Here is a 24,746-nt window from a genome sequence, read left to right as displayed (position 1 = left end):
TGAATGTCGGAAAAGTATTTTATAATAATATAGTAAGTGTTGTCCTAAAATTCCTCATTTTTCTAAAAATTATGATTGCTTATATAATATAATATGGCCTGTGACTTTGAATAAATGAAATCAATTAGTAGCATTAAAAATGATTTTGGAAAATAAAAATTAAAAACATTTTGAACTTCAATGAGATAAAACTACACCAAGGGACGGGACAAAAATTGTCCAAAGGGAATCTATAACGTACCACTTTTAAATTTATTAGTTCAGAAAAGTGATATTGATCTAAGAATATTAAATTTCTAAATTTACCTTTAAAACTGAATACTTATATAGATCGATGTAATTATGATTTCTAGTGAACCGATGCAGACGAATACGGAGGGCTTTCAATCGTTTTCTTATTGCTGAAACTTTACGATAGTATTTTTAATAATACATTTAAAAATAATAATTCTCATGATAATTAACCATTGTAAAATATAATATATTATACTATGTGGCTTGGCGTGGCGCGTTGGCTGCTACCAGTCGCGGAATGCGTCTGAGAGTAAGTAACGGTCACAACTCCTAGCTCCCGGATGGGTGACCACCCGGGTTCGTAGTAGTTAAAAACCTTGCCACACATACACGTGTTACCGTAATAACCCTAACAATCATAAAATCAACCTACCGTACCAACCTTACCCCTACTACAGTTCATAACTCCTATAACAGATAATGGCCTTAGTCGCCGGGCTTAAGTTCAATGAAAAGAAAAAAATATATTATAGACTTGTAGTGGTGCTGTTCAGTATACGAATATGTGAATAAAATAAACAAAATATTATTTAATTTTTTTACCATTTAAAATATTAAGTAAATAATAATATAAGTATTTAATAAAAAGTAAAATCGTCATAAAAATGTAAAAATGCATAAATACAATTATGATGGAATAAAAATAATTATTCAAATTAAAACGAGAGATGTCTAAATAAATGGTTAGAAACGAATATACCTATATAACAAAAAAATATTTGTTCTATAGTTGGTTTGTTGTGACATTTTGTTTTTTTTAGCACATAAACTAATTTTTAAATTTTGATATTTTATATAGCAGTGACTCGTGAGTCATAACTCACTTAGATAGTTCGATATTAAATCATCGTACAAATTCATCGAGAGCATACATAATATGTTCTTATAATCTGGTCTGTAAGTTTGATTACAAGTCTATTGTCTATCTCTGGCACGAAAGCGGCTGGCTACACAAAATTGAACCTGCTAAAATTAAATTTTAGTAAATTGAGAGTTCTCAAAACGTAGATACTATACCTTCATTATGTAGGTCATGAACGACGTCTTATAAAACCTCAGCCGTACACAATACCCATCGCAATATAAATATTATTACAATTTTGCATAATAAAATAGTATATTACGATGTGTATATTGTTATTATTATCATTATTATTGTTATTTCTTAGTAAGTACAATAATACGCGATCGCACATTCAGCGCGCCGTGTAATCACGATAACACGATATTATGATAATAATAATATATACGCGTGACGGAAGATAGCTTCCGGCAAATATTCAGTACGATATAATATTATAATAACATAATCGTGTAGCATATGGTTTACAAACAATATAATAATAATAATATCGTTAATATTATACGGGTTTGGGTTGTATAGCAAATAGAAAGTGAGGCGGGGAAAGAAAGACAAATATCTGGAAGACATGCGAATCGGTATTTATTGCCGCCCGGAAAATCTATTTAAATATGATATTATTATGCATCGTCGAGGCGCTATGACAATGAAGACCGTAACTGATGAAAAGTCGACACGACACTCGACTGTGGGCTAAAGTTAAGACCCGCCAATCGTAATCATATTATTATTATTATTATTATTATTATTATTATTATTATTATTATTATTGTTGTTGTTGTTGTTATACACCGGTAACTGCGAAACAATATTATGGGTACTAAAATGCTCGCTATTTTAGCGAGATTTTACCCTAGAAAAATTCATCAACTTAAAAATGTACAAAGGAGAAAATAAGATTCTGATTTTAAAAATGGAAGTTGGAGACGCTGGGTAAGACACTCTTTAAAATATGGTATATTCGATTACACATTATGGTCTTTGATTTTGCTTAGTAGGTATACATATCACGGACTCATAGACATATAATATTCGTTTAATTCGGTAAAGATACACGTCTGCGGAACATATTATTAAATTATTATCATATTAATGTTAAACATGCGTAAAAAATGACTATGAAAACGCAACATTGATAGTGAATGTATGTTGAACTGATAGATGTACTATTACCATCGATATGGTATCATCTAACTCATTATTGTGTACTTTACATCACTGTTTCACGACTAAAAACAAAAATGAATCATTTTTATTGTACACTACCTATTATAGATACGTCATAATTTATCGAACAACATAATATTTTGATATTAACGAGTGATGAGCATTAAAGTGGTGGTTGCATAATAGATACAATACATATTATTTGTTCGATAAATCTCGTGTGGTTAAATGGGCATTGTTTTTGTGAAAACATTTCTGATCTCTTTTTTCGATTATCTCGGTGGACCGGTCCCCTAGCGCCACGCCAATAACAATAATAGTACCCTCATGCATTTGACCACCACACCACTTTCTTAATCCTTTCCATTATTTCAAATTAGCCATGACCACTTTGAAATGCTATGAAATCACTAGAGGCTACACCCCTTGCGAATTACCTATTACGCTATTTTATTATACACAGTAACCTTCTCACGACAAACCACTTTCACTAAAAGTGCAGCTTCACGATGTTAGTATTTCACCCTCTCGGTTTCTCTCTTTCACTCGCCTTATTTTCCCATCACAGTAATTCAGTAATTCGATAATATAATGCAATCTTAAACAATATAATATACATGCCCATAAATGCATATCTATAAATAACTCCCTCTCGCGTCCATAGATTTTCAGCAGTTAAAACAAGTTAAATATTTTAACCTATATTTAAGCCGCTATTGAGAATAATTTAGATATATTTTTGAAACGAGTCGTCGAATTATCCGTTTACAAGCACTTAGAGCTCCAAAAAAAAACAGGCCACTCAAAACAACGTATTTGTCCTTGAAAAATCCACCCAATTCGCACAGTCACGATTACTCGGGTGCATGACTTTAGCTTAACGCTCTGCCTTGACGTTGATTTTTAACTAAGGTAACTCAACTGTTTTCATCCCAACTTTACAGCGGTACAAGTGCATGTGCGATGCCGTGGTCCGATACGGGAAACTCTGTACGATAACCAATGGAATTAGATATCGTACAACGGATTAACCGTAAAACTACCTACGTGGTTGTACATATGGTGACGATTCGTTTTGCGCACATATGAATAATATGTTTAGTATAATGCAGTATAAATGTATAATACACCACTGATATATATGTATATATATGACACTTGATTGCGGGCCTGCACCGGATTATACACGTGTATTATACGCGGTGTTAACCCTAATTCACCAGCCTCCGCCGACTTTCAATTACACGTACTATGTCTCTCTCTCTCTCACTCTCTCTCTCTCTCTCCCCCTCTCTCTCTCTCTCTTTGCCGTCCGTTGAAACTTAATTACGCACATTATCATATTATGACGCGTCATACTATTGGCGCGCACACGCGGGCGACACGTTGCACAGCCCGCCACTGTTTAGGTAATATAATAATATATTATATTGCATTACATTACACTAACACATTTATACCCACTCGTGTAGTCTGCGCGTTTCGACTATTTTAGTATAGTGACACTACAATAAAATAATCTATGTTATGCGGCTATGTGTCGCCGCGCAGAAAAGGAGGCCTAGTAAATGGAAAACATACTCTAGATTTGGTTAAGTTGAGTCAACGCTGATAACGCCGAGTCATTTAATGTATTGTTGACAAACGATAAGTTCAAAGTGAAAAGTGTAAAATCGATATCGGAAATAAAACCATGGACCTTACTCGGTTAAAAGGTAAGATCATTCATTTTTTTTTTTAAATCATCGACTGGGTCACTTATAATAGCATAGTGATTTAGCAACTTTCAATTTTTTTTTCATATGATAATTAAATACTTTGTTGAAAGTAATACTCGTTTTTTACTGTGCACAATTAGAGTTGTAGTGGTTTTGGGCAGACATAACGCGTCAACTTAATTAACGAAGGAATATTTCATTATTTATTTTATTTTAAATTATTATATTGGGTTCATAAATCAAAGAGTAATTACTAAGTGAGTGATGATAAATGGTGTACACATGGTTTTAACATAACGTAGATTTTAGATTTATTTTTCAATTTGGCTGTAAAAAAATAAATTATAATAGTTACTATAATCGATACTTTAATTAATTGAGTTACTATGATAATTATAATATGAATTTTTAACTTTTTATTTAGTTAATACTATTGTTGAGTATATTACGAGTTGAATTGAAGATGTCAAATCTGCAAAGCTGGGCAAGTTAACTATTCTTAATTATTTTAACTCGTTACGTTATTACCTATAGAAAAATTCAAGTCAAGTTTAAAGTTAAAAGTTACTTTTCTTATTTATTTAACACGTTTAAAGTTAAAAGTTAAGTTGAAAAAAAGTAGCTTAACTTAGTTAAAAATAAGTTACTTTTTCATGTACAATTAATTAGCATACCTTTTTATTAAAGATCAACAAATAATCTAATGAATGTTTTACTATTCTAAAAAAAATAATTTGTAAAAATCAAAACTTAATTTTAAATCTATGAAATTTATATTAGGAAAAAGAAATAAATTAACATGACTTTAAAATAAAATAATTCGCTAAGTTAAGAATTACTTAAAAAAAAGAAATTCGTTAAGTTAGAAGTTACTTTTGAAAATAAAAATAACTCTTGAAGTAATTTAGTTAAAAGTAACTTAACTTTTTAACTCGTTATTTCCCAGCCTTGCAAATCTGCACTCAGCGACCTAAAAATCGTCAACTTAATATACGTAAAATGTAAAACGTTAAAATGCAATCCTTTATAATTATTGCGGGCGTGCATTAAATGCGCCTACTATAAACATTAAAAAAAAAAAAAAACACTAAAAAACCTTTAAAAATGCTTTAAGATCTCATAAATGTACAATAATTTCAATAATTTCAGAAAATAACGAAAATAAAAAAAAATTACAAAGTACGTACAAAATGTGCATAGTAAATAAATTTGTTGATACACTTTATCCATCAAGTTTTTTTCAAGAGGAACAACTGCATTTTATTAAATGTAGGTATAATAAAATAGAAAGTATCTAAAAAGTCAATCATTAAATTTCCATGATTGACGGAAATTATTAAAATTATGAAAAATAACCTAAAAGGCTAAAAATCTAAAAAATCAAAAAAAAGTAAGAGAAAAGTTTCCAAATTGTTAGGTTCTTGATCGGTACTTGGTTTAAAATTTGCTCAACAACAAAAATATTGCTATTAAAATATTCCATTTCCAAATAAATTCACTGCCCCAGTTGGGTTATAAGTATAACTGATAGGACTATAATAATACATTATATCAGTCGATGTTCACAATGTGCATTAAAAAACAGCATTCGGCATTGGCGGAGTATAGTGAAAAAAAACTAAAATACATTTTCGTCGAATTTTTTTTTTTCGTTAGGTGACCGGTGTAGGAATATTATATACATTCACAAGTATGATCAGTTTTTACACTCATATAATACTGCCATAACAATACTGCCATCGTCGAGTGCCGATATATAGTACGACAATAATCCTGCTTTAATCTAATGTAGAGACACGTGCGTTATTTTAAACAGGTCTACCACTGAATTCCATGCATAATATACCTATAAAATATGTTATATTTGACGCCGGTCAGCGGATGTTTCGAATAATTCGACCAGTGCAGCTATATGAGAGGTGAGGTGGACAAATATGCGACTCGCACGACGCACGCTGGTGCGTGGTATACTGCGGTGTGCACACACACACGTCACGTCATACGGCGATGATCGCCATCGACGGCATTATAAATACATATACATTCTACTATATACCATATACCACATACCGCGACTAAACCACCCATATAGTATATATAATATAAGATATATGACTATATTACAGGTATGTATATATGACAATTATACGTAGGTATATATTATATATACCTACACACATAGATACGCAATACACATGTCTGTCATTATATATACCACAACTCTTTACGACTGTATATTATACGTATGTACTCGTATCCGTGGAATAATCACGATTACCACCCTATGTTGTGTGCGGTGAGCTTTCGGGGTGGATGGGACACGTGTGGTATTAGTGATGGTACGGTGCAGGTGTATGTATACGTCTACTACTCGAATTACGATATCAGCGTGTTATTAGCGGTACACAATACGCGTTTAGACGTCTCGTGATCGGCTCACACACGACCACACCATACGGTTATGTTTGTCAAATAATCACAGCAGGCGTCGATATGTGCTGTCGAGAGGAAACGTAAGATCCAATACACTGTGTAATATGGCTTAAGACTTTAGAGAAAAAATTATGTTCACCCACAAAAGAACGCCGGAAATCGAAACGAAAAAGGTGCGTGTGTGCATTCGTGTAAGCTGAATACAGTGGGGACACGGTATTTGAAACTTTTAAAACCACTATTTTCAGGGGTGGCGGTCAAGAGTAAAACAATTACAAATATTACAATATAAAAGTTTAAATCTTTAAAAGTATTTTATACGAATCGTATCTTAGTGTAACGGTACAAATCATACGTCATATTGTATTTACTTCCACATCACTTGCATAACAATGATAAAATATATTCCCGTGTCTTTAATTTCCACATACAAATAAGGTTTGGAAAAAAAATGCTAATATCATAATATTAGTTAAGGCAATCGGCTAAAGAAAAAAATCTAAATCTAAAAATTACGTACAATTTTACAACTTACAAAGTTTCAATTTTCACCAAAACCGATCCTAATTATAGACTTGTATAAATACAATAACATACAATATCAAGAAAGTCTGAACATTTTTCTACTGTACTCAAGTTTGTACATATCTTATGATAACGGGAAATGTTTTTATCTCTCTTACGAAACCTTACACCGAGCTCCTGCCAAGTATTCATTTATTACACTGCAGAGACCGACCGACGCACTCAAAATGTTAAAACCAAATTTAATGACCATGTTACCGGTTTCAGTTAGCCAAGTTCTGCAGTCGGTTAAAGGGTCACTTCACTATTATTTAATTTTATCCCAATCCGCCAATAATCGGCTTCTGGTCGGAAACAAAATCTTAAACTATTCCGAAAAAAAAACAGTCACCCACAGAAGCCCATGGAAACCTTTTATAATCACTTAACAATCACAAAATAAAAACACACTTGTCTGTTTGCAGATCTTTGATTAAATTTTTAGTTATTATTTAGCAATCGAATGCCGCGCATCATTAAAATATATTATTATATGAGCAACTCGGGTAGTAATCAAAAATAAATTTATTAACTGTTTTTCTCCATATTGACTTGAACATTTAAAGTTAAATATATCGCTGTTTAAATATAATCTTATGACTCGACGTTATGAACGTTCACTCGACGTAACCAACTCAAGTGCATTTTTTTTCCGACCCTGCTTGCAGGTGACGTTTGCCGCCCCACAGATTCCGCTCGCCGCTCTCTTCTAGGTCATCTTACGCGTTCTCCGCATACGCACACATTTTGTTGTCCGGCAAATCTCAAGGGCGATTCCAACCACTCTCCTCTATTTCCACCTACCACCAACAAACACCACCGCCGTCCGCCAACCTTATCGCTAATATACGTTTAATGCCGCCGCCGCCCCTCTCTCCCCGAAAACGGTCGTACACGTCCGTTGGCGTACGCGCGATAATATATAATACGCCAACGCCGCCGCCGCCGCCACCGTCTCCTCACCGTCTCCAGTCGTTCCCTTTAAATTGACTTTCCTCCTCCTCCTCCTCCTCCTCCCACTGCTGCTACAAGCGCGATGGGCCGTCCGCGAGCACTGGCGGTTTAATCGAATTTCACGAGCAATTAACCGATATCGCGCGGCCTCCCCCGCCGCTTACTTTGTCGAATCCGTTAGTTGTCCGTCTCACCCTGTCCGTGCACCACCCACACCGCACCCTCGTGCACACACTCAGGTACACGTATATACAGTGAGTCGATCTCTTTTTGCGATGCGCATACCGCCACTCGGTCATTTTTTTTTATTTTTTAACGACGGCCGGTCGAAATCAAAGTGCATTGCTGGCGTTGCACCGACCCTCGAATATAATATTATTATTCAATCAACACAGAATGATCCGTGGAGCAAGGTTTTCCACGGTTTTGTCCTTAAATCGTATGCGTGTTTGATCAGGTATGGAGAGCGTTTTCGAGTACCTCAATATCGAATCCCGAAGGAGTATCTTAAATTATAATATTATCGTCGCACAATATTACTTTTGCTATTGTAGGGCTCGGATTTCTTATTTTATTTTTCCTTAAGTCCTAATACACATTGGTTGTCAGTAGTTGTGTCCCAATTCGGTGGATCCCACTGAATTTAATGCATATAATTTTATATTTATTTAAAAAAAAACTATAGTTAAATTGGATTCATCGAATGAATATCTGTAATTATTATTTTATTCGTCGTAAATGTACTATTTGTAAAGTGTGGTTTGGTTGTATCGAGAAAAAGATTAGATTTTATCGTAATTGGTCTGTGTCCCATATGGTAGTATGGTCCTTTATGAGTACATTTACTAAATTGTTAATTACGATTGGTGTACGACATGTTATGTTTTGCTCTCGACACTTAGTTGTAAAATGTATGTAAACGAATTATCAAAAATTTATATTAAGAGGATTTTCAACCGAAGTTTTGAAAATCAGTGGTAAAATACTTATATCATTGTATTACTTACGATAAATCATAAATGTTTGTATGAAAACTATTTAAATTACCATAGAACATTGTAAATAGATTCGTGGTATAAATTGCATGAAATTAATCTAAATATTTTTAAAATGTTTTTGTATACAGGTAGTAAATAAATATAAAATAAATGTCCTTACCATTCACTGGCTACTAATCTATAATATTCAAACTATCAAATGATGCATTCAAATGATTTCCTACCAAATATTAAAAATTAATGTTTAACATTTAGGCGAGAACCTGTACAGGAAATAATACAGAAATGTATGTGATGTCCATTATACCTACTGTTCGTAGAATATGTATTAAAAAGTAAATCGTTAAGTCGCTCTTAAAGTATTGACTAATAAATCTAAACCACATAACGACTCCTAACTTAACGAGTTACAATTTCTATTGGTTGTTCGCGTTAAATCAACTGTCCTTATGAATCCCGTAACTTCAAAGTGTATAATACTTTTTTGTGAAAATTATTATTTTTATAAAAAAACAAAAAAAATATCTATTTTTAGATTATTTTATATGTATTGAAGACTATTGAAGCTGTTGAATCTATTACTTCTGGACTATGTAGAAATAAAAATTACACTTACCTAAACAAACTAGTAATTTAAAATATCTTAACAACAAGTCAGTAACACTGTATTGAATAACTCAGTTTGACGTGGCATAACCCCTAAAAATGCACCTAAATAATTAATATCTGCTGTTAGTAGGGATCTATCATTATTCAATGGCCAAATTTAATATTATTTTTTATAAGAAAAATTAAGTATTTGCTTTGATACATATTGTTGTTTTGTATACGTACCTTTATCAGATTTACTTATTGTGCTTTAGCACTGATTGTAAATAGGTATTCAGTTAGTTAAAAAAAAAATGTAACTGGTTTTTCTTTTTATTTAAGTTAAGTTGATTTATATTCAAATTGTATCATTTAGTCAAAAATAATAATAAAAACTTTCGATTTCTTATCGCGTAGAAGAAAAAGTTATTTTTCTGGCCTTCGACTTATACCTATACTCACGCCTGATAAATGACATGGATTTACTGACCCTGTACATGTGTAATGTGTATAAAATATAAATGGTACGATATTTATTTTTTTAACAAGTACCGATTATATACAATTATATATACACCTTTTGGAGTGAAGCACTCTCTCACACACATGTATATAAATAGTGAATGTGAATGTGTGTGTGCATGTGTGTGTGACGATCGGAACAATCGACGCGCCAGTTACAAATCGACAGTGTTTTATTTTTTTCCTTTAACTAATGCCCCTCTCCCGCTACCACTACTTGTGTTGTTCTCCCGTAGTCATGTTCCCTCCCCTCAACACCACCGAGTTGTGTGCACTCTGTAGTAGGAAAAAACGGATGCGATGTCTATTGCCACGCCGGTGCCAACGCCAAAGCTCGCGATCCATCGCCAGTACAATACAGCGGTCGGTAGAACATAATAATGGGTCTGATCGGTGATCCGATATTATATTATTAGTCGAGCTGTATTTTTCCAATCGGTCAAACCTAACCATTGTTATGGTACCGGTTCAAAATCCAACATCGTAATACTAAACCATATTGTGGTTCAGTTGTTTATAAGACAACACGAACTATTTCGAAAGGCTTTGAATTTTAGTCAAACTTTCACCATTGGATGATGCTTAACTGGTTCAAAAAATGTTAATCGAATAGTGACTGGATTTGGATTGCCTTATTATTTCTAAGCAACTTTGACTTTAAAAGTCAATTTTGAAGGTATCTACCTACGAAAAAACTTTATAAGGCAATAGTACTTAGAAAAAAAAAGGGAAATCCGATTTACAATTATTTGGTGATAGTTTAAAGTCGATCGACAACTTCGGGGACAATCTAAATACGTATTACATAATATTGTATCCAAATGGAGGTCTCTATTCAAACACTTTTTTTTATTACATGCATAGATAAAAATGTAAGAAAATTTTTTTTTGAGTAACTTTCCAATGTAAAATTCTATAAAATTAAAGGTCATAGTGGTCATACGGCTGAAAGAATTCGTATTACCTTAAAAATTAGGTACATGATATTATATCAGTCGTGTTGCTTTTACACAGACGCTTCCTCTGATGTAGTTTTATAGTTCAAGGGTACTGAAAAAAATAATGCTATATCAAAATATCAAATTGTGTAGCTATTACTCATACTCCAAATTGTATAGGTTACAAAAATTAAAATTAACATAAGAAACAACAATAGCTAAAAAAATGTCAGTTAATAACCAAAAAGTTCTACGCATATTATCTTCGGGTTGTTAATATACTATTTTTTCCACTTAAACATTTTTTGATTACAAAATATGGTTAAAAAAATTAAGATGTAAACTAAATCCTCAATAATAAGATGGATTGTATTATTATTCATCACATTATTTCTTTTTTTGACACAATAAACATTTTTGTTCATCAATAATTAATTTGATCGTGTGTGTAGAAAATATTGGTTTTAACTTTATAGTTAAAAGAACAGTGAAGTTATATTTAAATATCACTATAAAATTAAAATAATAATTGTAGATTGTATTGATTTAGGCATCTTTTTAAATCCGGATAACTCTTTAAATAATAGATATAGGTTATAGGTAAAATAATATGGTTGTCTGTGAAAATGATGTATAGAGTATTAAAAACTTAACCAATACTAAAAAGAGTGGATTTTCATAAAAATTGATTTAACACCATTTAGTAAATGTTCTAAAACCAAAAATATTACAGATCCATTCGAAGTAAATATTTGAAAATATGAGTGACCGGTTTTGCTTGAAGTTAAAACTATAATTTTATATATTTTAGAACTCAATGATACTTATTACCACTATTTTTATTACCTAGTTTTATAGAAATAGTTATTATTATAACCATTATCAAAACTATAAATCATCAAATTGTTATTTTTTTTAAGTACAATAAAAACAAAAAAAAAATAAATAATCAGTTAACTGCAAAATCCAACAAATGTAAGTTAAAATATACAATGAGAAATAAAATTAGGTACCTACAATTTCAACTAAAACAAATTGCTTCAAATGTATATTTGAGACTTGAGCATCGACTAAAATATGAGGGGCTGTTTGAATCGTATAATAAAAAAGGCATCATTACATTATACAACATAATAATACACTACAATAATATATTTAATATCATATTTTATAAAATACTTTTATCAATGCACCTATAAAAGCAAATATTATTTTATGGCATCGTCAAAACTTCCAGATAGAGTTTAGTTGTTATTGTCGGAGAACCAATTCGAAAATGTTTAACACAAAATACTTTTTTTTCGTGAGGAAATCACTTCTGAAAGGAGAGTTGAAAATCTGTATATATAGCATATCATGTATCCCTACACCCTCCACATAAAACAAATTGAATTAAATCATTAAAACTAAAAGTCTCAATCGGAAATTATAATATTGGCTTTCCACGATTTTATACAAAGACTTTGAATTTTAGAATCATCAAAAAATACTGCCGGAAAAGGTCTGTCACCGCAGACAACGTCACGGTCGTCGCGTGCTTCCTTAGCGTACAACACATAATATACAGAATGACTGGAATAAACCGCGAGAAGTAGAGACTTATATTACTCAAGACTACGACGTACACGCGATAATAGCTAAAAATAAAAAAATCGAAGTGTTTCGCTGCAGCAGCAGAAGTTATATGGTATATTCAAAGCCGGATGTCTCGGGACTCGGACTATATTTTAGGCGTTTGGCTTTTTTCCGTGACGAGAGAAGACGACTGATGGAAAACTTTTCCCGATCCGATTGCAGATGCTGTAAAACGTTTGTTGTGCCCTCCGCGGGACCGTGACGATGATGCCCCTAAATTGCTTCGCTTGCTACGTCCGTTTCCTCGTTTATAACATCAAATACAACACATTGTATAATATCAGTCGACCGTCGACGAGCAAGTGGTGGTGTAAATGGCGATGTTATATTATAGTAGGTACATATATATTATGAGTGATGTTTGAGACAGTGTACAGACGCACTCGCTCACAAGTTTTCGGTTATAATTAAATATTATTTCGAGATACTCGTCCACCCTCTTCCCCCCCCCCCCACACAGCAATCCCATCACCACGATCTCGGAGAGAGTTTCTCGAGCAGACCGCGCGTGGCAGTCGTCCACCGCCCGGGCTGCTTTGGTGGAGATGAAAATCTGCGGAGGCTGTGCACCCATACAACACAGGAATCGTATTTATTTGTTTCATCTGCATTTATTACGATATCGTACCCTACAAGGACCAAGTGGTGGCAGAGAGCTACCCCGCACTATATCATAAAATATATGTACCGATATAATATGTAAGTAAGAAGCTGTTAAACTACAGAGGTAAGGCACTTGTCGGAAGCAAGTGAGACATTCGTTATAAGCCCGTAGGGACTTAGGTATACAGAACGTTTATTAATACTTTAACTTTTATCTTCAATTAATTGAAATGTCAGAAGCTCTAATTCGAAATACAGTGTGGTTTTTTTTAATGTACCTATATTATAGACCTTTAGGGTCAATCAACTACCACGATTTATAAAAATTAAATGTAAAAACACAATTTTTTTTCGATATTTGAAATAGCCCATATTACATAATATTATATTGATAATGTTGTAAAATGAAATTCGGTCGAGTTTTTAACGAATGAAAACTAATTTCATGGATTCCAAAATACACGTCAATTTGTGAATTATTACAGTTTTATCACTGTTTTTTTGTTTTTTGCCTAGGTAGCTAATCAAAATTAAATTAAAAACTAAAAAGCACACTACCTACCCGTTGTATTTTTTATAATATTTATAATTTTTTATTAGTGAAATTTCTTCGTACTCTTGAATATTAAATTTTATTTTATAATTAATTATCATCTGAAATAAATAGATTAAAAGCAAAACTATAATGTTGAATTGATTAACTTAAACACATTTACTAGCCGGCATTAGGGACTAATATTATTTTAAAACTATGATACTTAGGTTAAATAGTGTTGACACATATCAGTAACATCATCAGAATAATGTACAATATATTCAATGTTTTTATTACTGTTGGGTACATTTAAATATCTTTCAGGCTACATAAACTATAAACTATTTAATATGATAATATTAAAACTCTATCTCTGCTGTCATGCAGTTTAACTTTATTTTCACTAACAACAACTTATGAAGAAACCATGTATTAAATTCTCAAGTATTTTTGACCGATCAAAAATGTATTTATCGACCATGATTTTTAAAAAATTTAAAAAAATTGATAATTCCACGCCTTCAAAAAAGCCAAAATATTTTGAAACTTCAATAGTGATAATGATAGAAATGGAAAATGGCAATATAAACTTCTGGTAAAAATGTAATGTATCTCTGGTTAATTAAACTTTAAAGAAAATTGCAACACAACCTACACTTAACATTCGATTTTAGCGAACGCAATGAGGCAGGTAAATAAATTATTCATATAATAACAATAATAATAATAATTTTCTATAAATCACCAAAATATGTAAATAAATTAGGTAAAAATAGTCATATAAGCTATAGTCAATACCCAAAGAAAGGCCGAGTGTAAATACCTCGAAAAGGTCAATTGAACGTTAAAAGAGGAATCCGTTGTAAAGGTAATCCTAGTATTTTTGTTTTTTTACCATGCATGGTATCCACATAAATAACTTAATATAATATAATCACTCAATCAAATTGGGAGCTTATGAACAGTAAATTTTTTCCCAATAACTATCATTATTTTTAATTATCATAATCCAAAAATATATTCTACTATACACTCCATACTGTGACAATCATAATATTATGATATTTATAAGAATCGATTAACTGGACCAATAGTTTTAATCCAATTACATACAAACCACTAAATAGCAGTTAACGAAATAATATGTACTGTGTACGTTTTTTAATAACACAACTCATCGTACTACACTACATATATATATTATATGTTTTTAATAAAAAAATGTTTATTTATATTGTACCGTTAAAATTGAGAACTACCGTTTTAAAAGACAAAAAACATTACACTCGCTTTGCAGTCGACCGTAGTTTATAGAGTCTTCGTTTTTTGAGATAATAAAAAACATAGCACTTGTTATATCGTACGGTTGTTTGTCTCCAACTAGCACGGTACGATAATATTGCACAATATTATACAGATCAAAAATTCTCAACGTGTTGTCGGTTTTTTTTCCATCTCGCGTGTACAGTCGAAATCTCAAACGGAAAACGATTCGAAACGGATCACGTCGTAGTCCATTCGCCGTCTCGTTTCCTGATTCTATCGTCTCGCTACCCGGCCAAGAAAATACAAATAACGTCACTTTTGTTATAACCTCCTACTACTGTTATTATTATACATCGAAATACTTAGTTAGACGCCTTATTGTGTGTGTGTGTGTGTGTGTGTGTGTGTGTGTGTGTGTGTGTGTGTGTGTGTGTGTGTGTGTGTGTGTGTGTGTGTGTGTGTGTGTGCCGTCTATACGCGAAATGCATTTATGGAGGCGAGTCGCTGCATGGTGTGCGACGTAGGATAGTCGTATATAGTACCCATAATATAATATAATATTACTATTACGGACGGTGATTGTCGAGTATTGTACAGCATTGTAGGCACGTCCCGGCCAATTGAATATATTTCCCGAGGAGGAAGTGTCGGCTTGCCGTCGACGGATTTTTTTTTTTCAACGGCTACTTTGATATTTTCCGCACACTGCAGTTGCACACGTCAACGAGGCGGGGTCGGTGCACGACGAGACCGATGGTCGAAAACTAATGTATACAACACCGGCGCAATCGATTAAAAAGACCCCGTTTTATAACTGCATTTTTTTTTTTTAATTGCATTTTTTTTTCACTATTGTACTGCACAACAATAAATGTGAAATTTAACATCACGGTACGATGCCGATACGACTTTTAATTAATTAAATAAAATTTAGTTCCAGAAAAACCGGATGTGTAGTTGGTAGGTATGTATATAATTATATGCCAAAGTAGGATATTATAAAATTCACTGCTATTTCGACTCTCTCGTAAAATCTATACATATTGCGAAAAATCACTTGAATTCCATTAAAAATATTATTATCATACAAATATCAAATATCAAGTACAGTACGAGGCAGGTTGCACAAGTCATGCCGCTCTAACTATATTACAAAATGCAATTGCACTAATTTGCTCTTGCAGGTTTGAATAATATAAGAAACTAACTTTTTCAATCATAAAATATTGTATGATTAAACTATATACAAGTAAGTACCTATTTTTTCAAAACCAACGAGATTAAAATTCGATAAGACAAAAATCGATACCCTGAGCATAATAACATACCAAATACTACAATAATTATACATCACGTCTGTCGTATATACTATCACGTCATTACCTCGTTTATTGCAGGTAAATCGAGGACTTGATTGTGCAACTCTAATGCATCGTTTCATGGGTTATATACTGTTATTGTCAAACCGTGCACGGCAAATTACGAATTGCAACCCTTTTTGCGAACGACCCTCAAAAATCTCTCATCTCCCCGCCCGGCAATGAGTGTGATAAAAAAAAAAGTTCATTTATCGTTTTGTTTTTGAACGTGTAAATGCCGTTACATCGAGTTGTATACGACGTCGACGACCGTGTAATCCCGAATATTTACTATGATATTATTATTATTATTATTATTATTATTATTATTATTATTATTATTATTCAGGCGCCCGTATACTGCAGTTGTCCCAGCCGCTCAACTATTGTTCGTAATATATATATATATATATATACATACCTATTTTACATAGGTATGCACGTATAATATACGAACGTTAATTCGTGCCCGACACGGGAATTTAATAAATTCAGCTCCGCGCGCATTTGGTCGGATTTTTATTTTTATTCGAAACGGAAACGCCGCAGCAAGAAAATAACACATTTTACGTTGTAATAATATCATAACAAATTCCACGTGGTGACGCCTGTGCCCCCCCCTCTCATCACGCACAAACACATACACGATTAAAACATACGCTTGATACAAAAAAAAAAAATTTGTCAATTTTATTTGCTCGGATATTATTATATGTGATTAGTTGTCACCCTCAGCTTGTTCTTATTCGGCGGACCTGTGTAATAAATAATATTTATTTTTCTGAATATCACGAGTTCCACGAGACCGTGCTAAATAGGGAGAGCGACCATCGTACTTGCAGTTTAGTATTATGATAATATTATATTTGTCGGGTGTGTACAATACCGTTTTGTATACTGCAGGTGTTACAACACAACATTCTGATTGTTTTCCAACAATATTGTGTCGGACAACTACATTAAAGAGTAAAAAGAGTGATCCAAAAGTTTTCCTACCTAGTACATTTTGTGGATAAGCAATTTTCTGGGCATTGTTACAGAGTTGGTTTTTAAGACTTTTTTGTACTTCTACACTAGTTCGAATATTGCGATATAATAATAAGCGGATACGTCTCAGTAGGTATCGTGGAGTCCAGTGGATCGCAGTAATAGATATGCTAAATTTGAATTCAACGATTTATTATTGTATTTGAAAAACAATTATAAGCGAAGGCGGTTTGTCGGAATAGGATATTTACATTGTGATTAGGTTCTACCCAGGCATTAGTATCAGTTATGGCAAATTGATTAAATTTTTTACAAAAACATTGAATTCATTTTATTATTAATATTTATTTATGGCAATTATTAGTTATAGTATATATTTGTATAATATTGATCATTGCTACCAATCAAATTTTGATTAAATACAACTTTACTGTGGAAAGGTGTGAATAGGTGCATAGTATAAAATAAAAGCAATACCTAGCTTGAAATTGATCTAAATGTTTTGAAAATTGTTTTGTGTATAAAGTATAGTAATTAACGTGAAAGTTACAGTACCCATGAATAATAATCTTGAATTACCACAAAATATTTAAAATTGTTATTCTATGTTTAAATATCTAATTTCATCCAAATTTAAACTTCAGACGATTATAAACAGTTTATGTGGAATTACTCTTAATTTTTTTTAATTCCAGTAATAAGTAATAACAAATACATTTTTTTCCAACAATATTATTATGTAATGTGATTTTTTAATTTTTACCCACATTACCCACTAGGTTTAATTTCTTAACCAGAAATTATATTAAAGTTTAAAAATGTTGCATATTTTCTTCTATAAAAAATGTATTTGAAATCACAAAAAAAAATCACTTGTCATTGTAAAATCAATACATGAATCGCTTCACTCAAAATCTAAAAATAATTGCTCGAAATTTCACAAATAATCAACGCACAAGCTATGCAGTGAACATATTTTTATAAAACGTTATTTATAAGTTCTAACTACATTTACACGTATTACTAAACCGGTCATTGGAATTTACAGTTATCAGTAAATATAATATTGTAACAAATGTGGCCAACAAGGGATGTTCCTTGAGCTACGCCGGTAAATTTTGCAAAGCGTTTAGGAAGATAAAGTTAATATTGTTTTAGATTAGGTAATCATAATAATATTCTAACTAAACCTATAATATCAATTACGTTTTGTGATGATTATGTAAACTTCTAAACGAAGGTAAATAATAATGTTTTTTATACAGTTAAAATAAATTGTTATAAGTTATAATCAATTATATAGTATACTGTACATTGAAGTTATTTATAATTTTATACAATTTTCGAAAACTTCGTAAATGTGGTTAAAGTTATTTAGAAATCGTGTTTCAAATGAATGAATTACATATATTTCGTAAATATATTACTATACGATACGAGCCGCGTGCTGTTGTTGTACGCTCCGTTGTGAACTACCTACTTAAAGAAGAATTCCCCACCGCCAACATGCATCCTACTTCCACACAGTCACTACCATCAGATTATTATATTTATATATATATATAATATAATGCACGTCATCGCCATCAGCCGGAATACTCGTATTCTTACAACTCCCCGCCGTCATCGCTCCCTCTGCTGCACAGCTAAGTAGACGGGATTAGATGGAAACAACAACAAGAACCAAGACGACGACGATAAACGAATGAATAATAAATGCGCTTCTCGATTCCTCGCAGGGTCCCGTCATCGACTAGAGAATCGAGGGATTTATAATACATAAATATATTGTGTGTGTGTGTGTGTGTGTGTGTGTGTGTGTGTGTGTGTGTGTGTGTGTGTGTGTGTTGTGTGTTAAATGCTCCACGATCGGTGGGAGTGGAGGGGATATTTCGTTGAAGAAGCACAGGGAAAGTGGTGGTTGCGCTGAGTGGGGTGCAGGTACTCTGTCTCTTTGGGGGTAGAGCTGGGTATTTCAGTTCCACTATCGCGTGCGCATTTTGGGGGTAATACGGAAAACGATCCGGCGACGACGACGACGAAGACCTTGTTTGCCATCGACGACGTCTTTAATCGGCTTAAATATATAGATATATATACTTGACGTCGTCGTCGTCGTCAGAGGAGGAGAAGGATGAGAAATTTGATATACCCTGGACTCGACAAGGTTCGCGCCCGTAATTTTGGACGTCGTTTTTATTCCCATCTCCGACTGCACAGCGACATCTATTACTATAGTATTGCGAAATATTCGAGTAGTTTTATAATACTATTATAGCACTAAAGCACCATAGGTAATGCGTGGTAATGTGTTGTTTGCATTCGGAGTATTCTGTAATATATAAAATAACATCGTCATCTTAAACGTAATTGAATTAAGCACAAGTTTCCGCTTATTTCGGACAGTCGATATAAATTCAAAATTTACACAATGCACAGTGTAAGCCCTAAACGCAGATCGAACGATTTAATTTCCCAATTACAAATCACAACTTTCAAAAATATGTATTTACTTCAAACGTCGTAATGTACGTTTTTATATTAGTTTCAATAAATGACTACAGCGATTATACTGCAATAAAATGAATTATACTCTGAATATTTCATGTGGCCGTTCTTTATACTTGAAAACGTTGAATATACGGCAGATCCGTTTTCCATGAAATTGTTCTGTTTGTTTTGCTGCAGTTCAAACTTAAAATGGCCATTGACTTTTTTTCATGAGTATGAAACAAATGTCGAAAGAAATATTGAAAACTAATATTAATCAAAAAACATATTATAATCGTTGTAATATGCAGAGCTACCTACACTCAGAATTTATGCAATCGTTTATTTTTACTTTCAAATGCATAACAATTCAATATAAGTCTGTTGTATAATATGAATACATGATGAAATAAAAAACAACTAAATGTAACACGGCGTATTGTATAGGCAATAGCGGTACATAATAATTTTGATAGTGGAAAACCTAAAAATATGTTAATCCAACTATTATTTCGGTAATTTATTTTATGTAAACAAGTCATCCACGGTTTTAACGGATTTTCTTAATAACCAATCTTATTTTTAAACTACTGAACATAATAATATTATATGGTATTATATTATATTTAAAACAAGTTCATGTGATGTCAATATTCTGATATTCGATATAAATATTTCAAGCTTCCAGAAATGTGTTTTACAAATTCTAAGTAATTCTTGGTAGCTTAACTGAAACGGTAAGCCATTTTTTTTTCTTATTGCATGTGATAATTCAGATTGTAACTCGTCTTTATTAAATGAATTGTCTGAATTAAACATATTTTTATTAATTTTATACAAAAAAAAAATCACATTTCATAATGTTTTGTTCACATCAATCCGATAAATGTAAATGTATATAAATGGACTGATATTTTAATAAATTTTACCAATATGAGAAAATCTGCTATTATTATTGACTATTAGACTATATAAACTTTAAATGATGGATCATTTTACAAAACACTAATGGTTTTTTTTGTTTAATAGGTATTTATTTAAAATCCCAAAACTTGAAAATTCTTTTGTATTTAAAACTGTATAGTATTTTCAGTTAAAATATCAATATAATATTGTAAATGTTGTACACTTTTCTAGTTATTCTTTCAGCAATTTAAATGTAATATTAGTCTCCTACAATGTTTACAGAACAATGACATGTCAGAACATAAATAATGCAATTCTTATCATTGTTTTTTATGTCACTATAGTACGATCGGATAGTTTTGTCTGAATATATAAGTAAGGAAAATGTGTTACTCTAATTAAAAAACGTTAATATTTAGTTTTGATTATGGCCATTGAAAAAGACTGACAGCGTTCCACTCGATTTCGTTCTAATTTATTTTTTAAAGGTTAAATATGATTCCGTGTCCTCGCATATATAACGTACAAACTTTATGTTTACCGAATTAATTAATTTTTGTACAGTAAATTAGAGCATAGAATATGTATGCTCTATATTTCTAATAAGAAAGTATCATAAATAATTCCTTGAAAAAATACAACCATTCTAAAGTGTTTTTACCCCGAAATATGCAAAAATTAAAAATATGGAATACAAGTAACAACTCATTTATAGATTATTAATTTAAATGAATAGACTGTAAGCAATGTAATACGATAAACATCAATCAATAGAGACAAAAATATTACATTTAATTATTTAATTATTTAATTATTTTAAAATGGCCAATGGACATGAAACTATATTAAAAACTTGGTTTGATAATATTTAGGTGTGGCGAACCTGTGTTTTTTGTCCCTCGTTTTTGGTATATTACCTAAAATAAACTTCAAATATGATAAAAAAATGGCTTAAGAAGATATCATTTTATTTATAAATTAAAAAAAAATGAATTTTAGTATATACCTAATATAATTTAACTGTCAGTGAATATTTCTTTAAGGCACTTGCCTTTAGTAATATTACTAACTACTGTTGATGTAACTTTTTAATAATGCATTGTATTATTACACTTGAAATTTTAATAAAAAGTTACCTATATAATTTATTATAATAAAGAAAAACAACCATATATAATAGTCAACAATGACTAATTATCATAATTTATTTTATTATGATACCAACCGTGTAAGATATTATGTAATTCAAAATATATTTGGAATGATGATTGGACTCTAAATACTATCTGCATTCAAATAATTATCTTGTTAAACACAAATAATGAAAATCGTTTATAAGCCGATAGATAATTTTCAATCTTAAGCATTTACCTCAACGTATTATAAAAAAAATAGCAAAATAACTTAAAGAAATTGATAAATGACAATCCGGTGAGTAATTCAATACGTTTTTTACTATATTCACCGGCTATCCTTATTTTTAATGTTATATCATATAAATAGTATACAGTTTCATTGAAACGTATTATTTGTTTGTTATTTTTAAAAAAAGGCACTAGGTATAAAAAATTAAAAAATTAAAGGTTTATTTTAATTTCTACGACGACTTTCTCGCATTAATTGTTAACACCGCGGAAGGAATTATGGATAATGACTACGAAGAATTCATGTGATTTAAATTTAATCGGATTTAGATATTTTCAGCAGTTAAAATTCGAAATAAATTAATCTTGAATCCAATGTTACGTTGACACAGTAACGTAACCATTGAAATGTTGAATATGATACTGCGTGGGTCTTGTAAATTAGCTATTTTATTCGATGGGGTAAGTGATCAGTAAATATGTGAAAATTGTTCAGTGTTATCACGAGTTATTTTCACGTCCTCTGTACATTATAGTTGGACGTAGTCGTACTCGAAATTATATTTATATGTACCAATGCTCGGAATTATGATTTCTCACATACTATGACCTACATAATATAGGCGTAGGTACATATATATAGGTATATATAAATAATCATCACCTACTAATATATTCATCTATAATTCCAACATAGGTTGATTTTACCGTTGACTACCACTCATGTATAACCCCGTTTTATTAGAACACATAACACGCCACTATAATAAACGAAAATAATATCATATTATATTAGTATGACAGTAATATTTTGATAATACATTTTGTGTGCGACGAGAGCGACATAGCTGGTATACGATCGCGATGCGGTCGGAGTTATGTACCGACACGCAAATATTTAATAATATGCGCACCACAAAATAACTTTCACGGCTGTGTGTAGGCAGACGAACGTGTACATATCATTATTATGACGTATTATGTGTGTGTGTATATATTAATGACAATAACGACAATATGCAGATGATGACGCGATTTTTCCGTCACCGAAGTCTGAGACCGCGAAATGGATCCGAGGCGCCATATCATAGTACGAGATTTTAATTTATCAACCTAGGTATATTTTCAAAAACAAAAAATCTCCCACTCGGGGTACCTATAATTGTTTAACAGCCGCGAAAAGCAACAGCATTTCCGGCAAATGGTTTTCCCGCAGTCGCATACCCAATAGTTATTGGCGGGACAATCGCGTCGTGCATATAGTTTTCCGTTCGCGCGCGTAAAATTAAAACATACTGCTTATATTATTATTATCATTACCTCTCTGTCTTGACGTATCACCCGAGCAGCGTTTAAGGACAACAATACAATATTATAATATTATAGCCGATGTATTATTGTTATCGTTATTGTTATTATGATTATATGATTATGCGCGTGCGGCGACCACGTAGCACACGGTTTTCAGTGGACTTTACGAATACAACATAATAATAATATACGATTGTCGAGTACAAAACAATTATTCTACCTGCACGGCGATATAATATCGTACGATCGCGCGGCGGAATCGACGGGGCCGAGAGGATCGCTGGCGGTGAGACGACTGCTCCTGGGCCCGAGAGTGACGATGCAGGTGTTGCCGGTTGCCGTTTCCGCCGCCGACTGTCGCCGAGTCGAGACGGTCATGTGCGGTGGCGGCGGTGACCGTGTCGGCGACGTGCTGGCTCGGCCGGCCGGCGAATCGCCGAAAACGCCAGCGCGCGCCAAAAGACGATTGCGACCGCCCCCCGTCGGCGATGACGCCCACCGCGAGCGTCGGAGTTTTCCGCGAACATCACACGCCGCACGCTGCACACACGGACACCCATCGCCACCCCCCCGAAACTCCCTCCCGCCGCCTATACCCGACGCTGCCCCCCCGCCCCCTCCCGGCTCCCCACCCACATCCACCCACGAGCCCGTCTCCTCGAAATAGCGGTCGTCCGGAGACGATTACAGTGCGATTTAGACGATATTATACATAAACGGGTGGCATAGTATACATATATTGACGTGCTGAGACTCGTGATTGATACGGAGGTACTGCAGTTTACCGGTAAAACAGGGCGCCGCTAGTTGTTGGGTTCTCGAACACAAATATACGCGAGTTCCCGCAGTCGCAGTAGAAACAAATTCTGTTTATTTCTTTTTTTCCAGAGAGAGAGAGAGGAAAAGTTATCGCCCGACAGACTTGTAGAGAAGAAGCCCCCTCTTACTCGTCCCTATTGAGGATTACCTTTAACGGCGTTAATGATTTCTCACACACCTTTCAATATTTTCACTCGGAATTTCATGAATACATTGTCACCATAAGGCCGGGACTACAAACGGCGTATTCTGCCACGTTTCGAACGCCGCGCATTCCACCCCGTTTTCCGACCGGTATGGCCCATCCTAATTTAAAACAATATAAAATTAGGAGTTTACGTACTAGTGCACTAGTTTTCAAGTTTTGGTGTGGGTTTTGGTAAATTAAAAACACCCAAAATCCCCTCTACTTATTATTTATTTAATTCATGAGG

The 24,746-nt window shown here is 32.8% G+C and overlaps 1 protein-coding gene across 2 annotated transcripts in view; it reads right to left on the bottom strand.

The window, feature by feature from the left end:
- LOC111029805 (gamma-sarcoglycan) overlaps positions 1–23,842 on the bottom strand; it is a 142,562-nt gene extending 118,720 nt beyond the window's left edge. For both annotated transcript variants that reach the window (XM_022308985.1, XM_022308986.1), the window contains exon 1: positions 23,503–23,842. The gene's annotated coding sequence lies outside the window, so the exon portion shown is untranslated. The remainder of the gene's footprint in view (positions 1–23,502) is intronic.
- Positions 23,843–24,746: the final 904 nt, after the last annotated feature.

This window comes from Myzus persicae, unplaced genomic scaffold, assembly GCF_001856785.1.
Source record: "Myzus persicae strain clone G006 unplaced genomic scaffold, MPER_G0061.0, whole genome shotgun sequence".
In the NCBI taxonomy this organism is placed as follows: domain Eukaryota; kingdom Metazoa; phylum Arthropoda; class Insecta; order Hemiptera; family Aphididae; genus Myzus; species Myzus persicae.
Note: the sequence above shows the minus strand (reverse complement) of the source record. Positions and strands in the feature narration are given on the sequence as shown.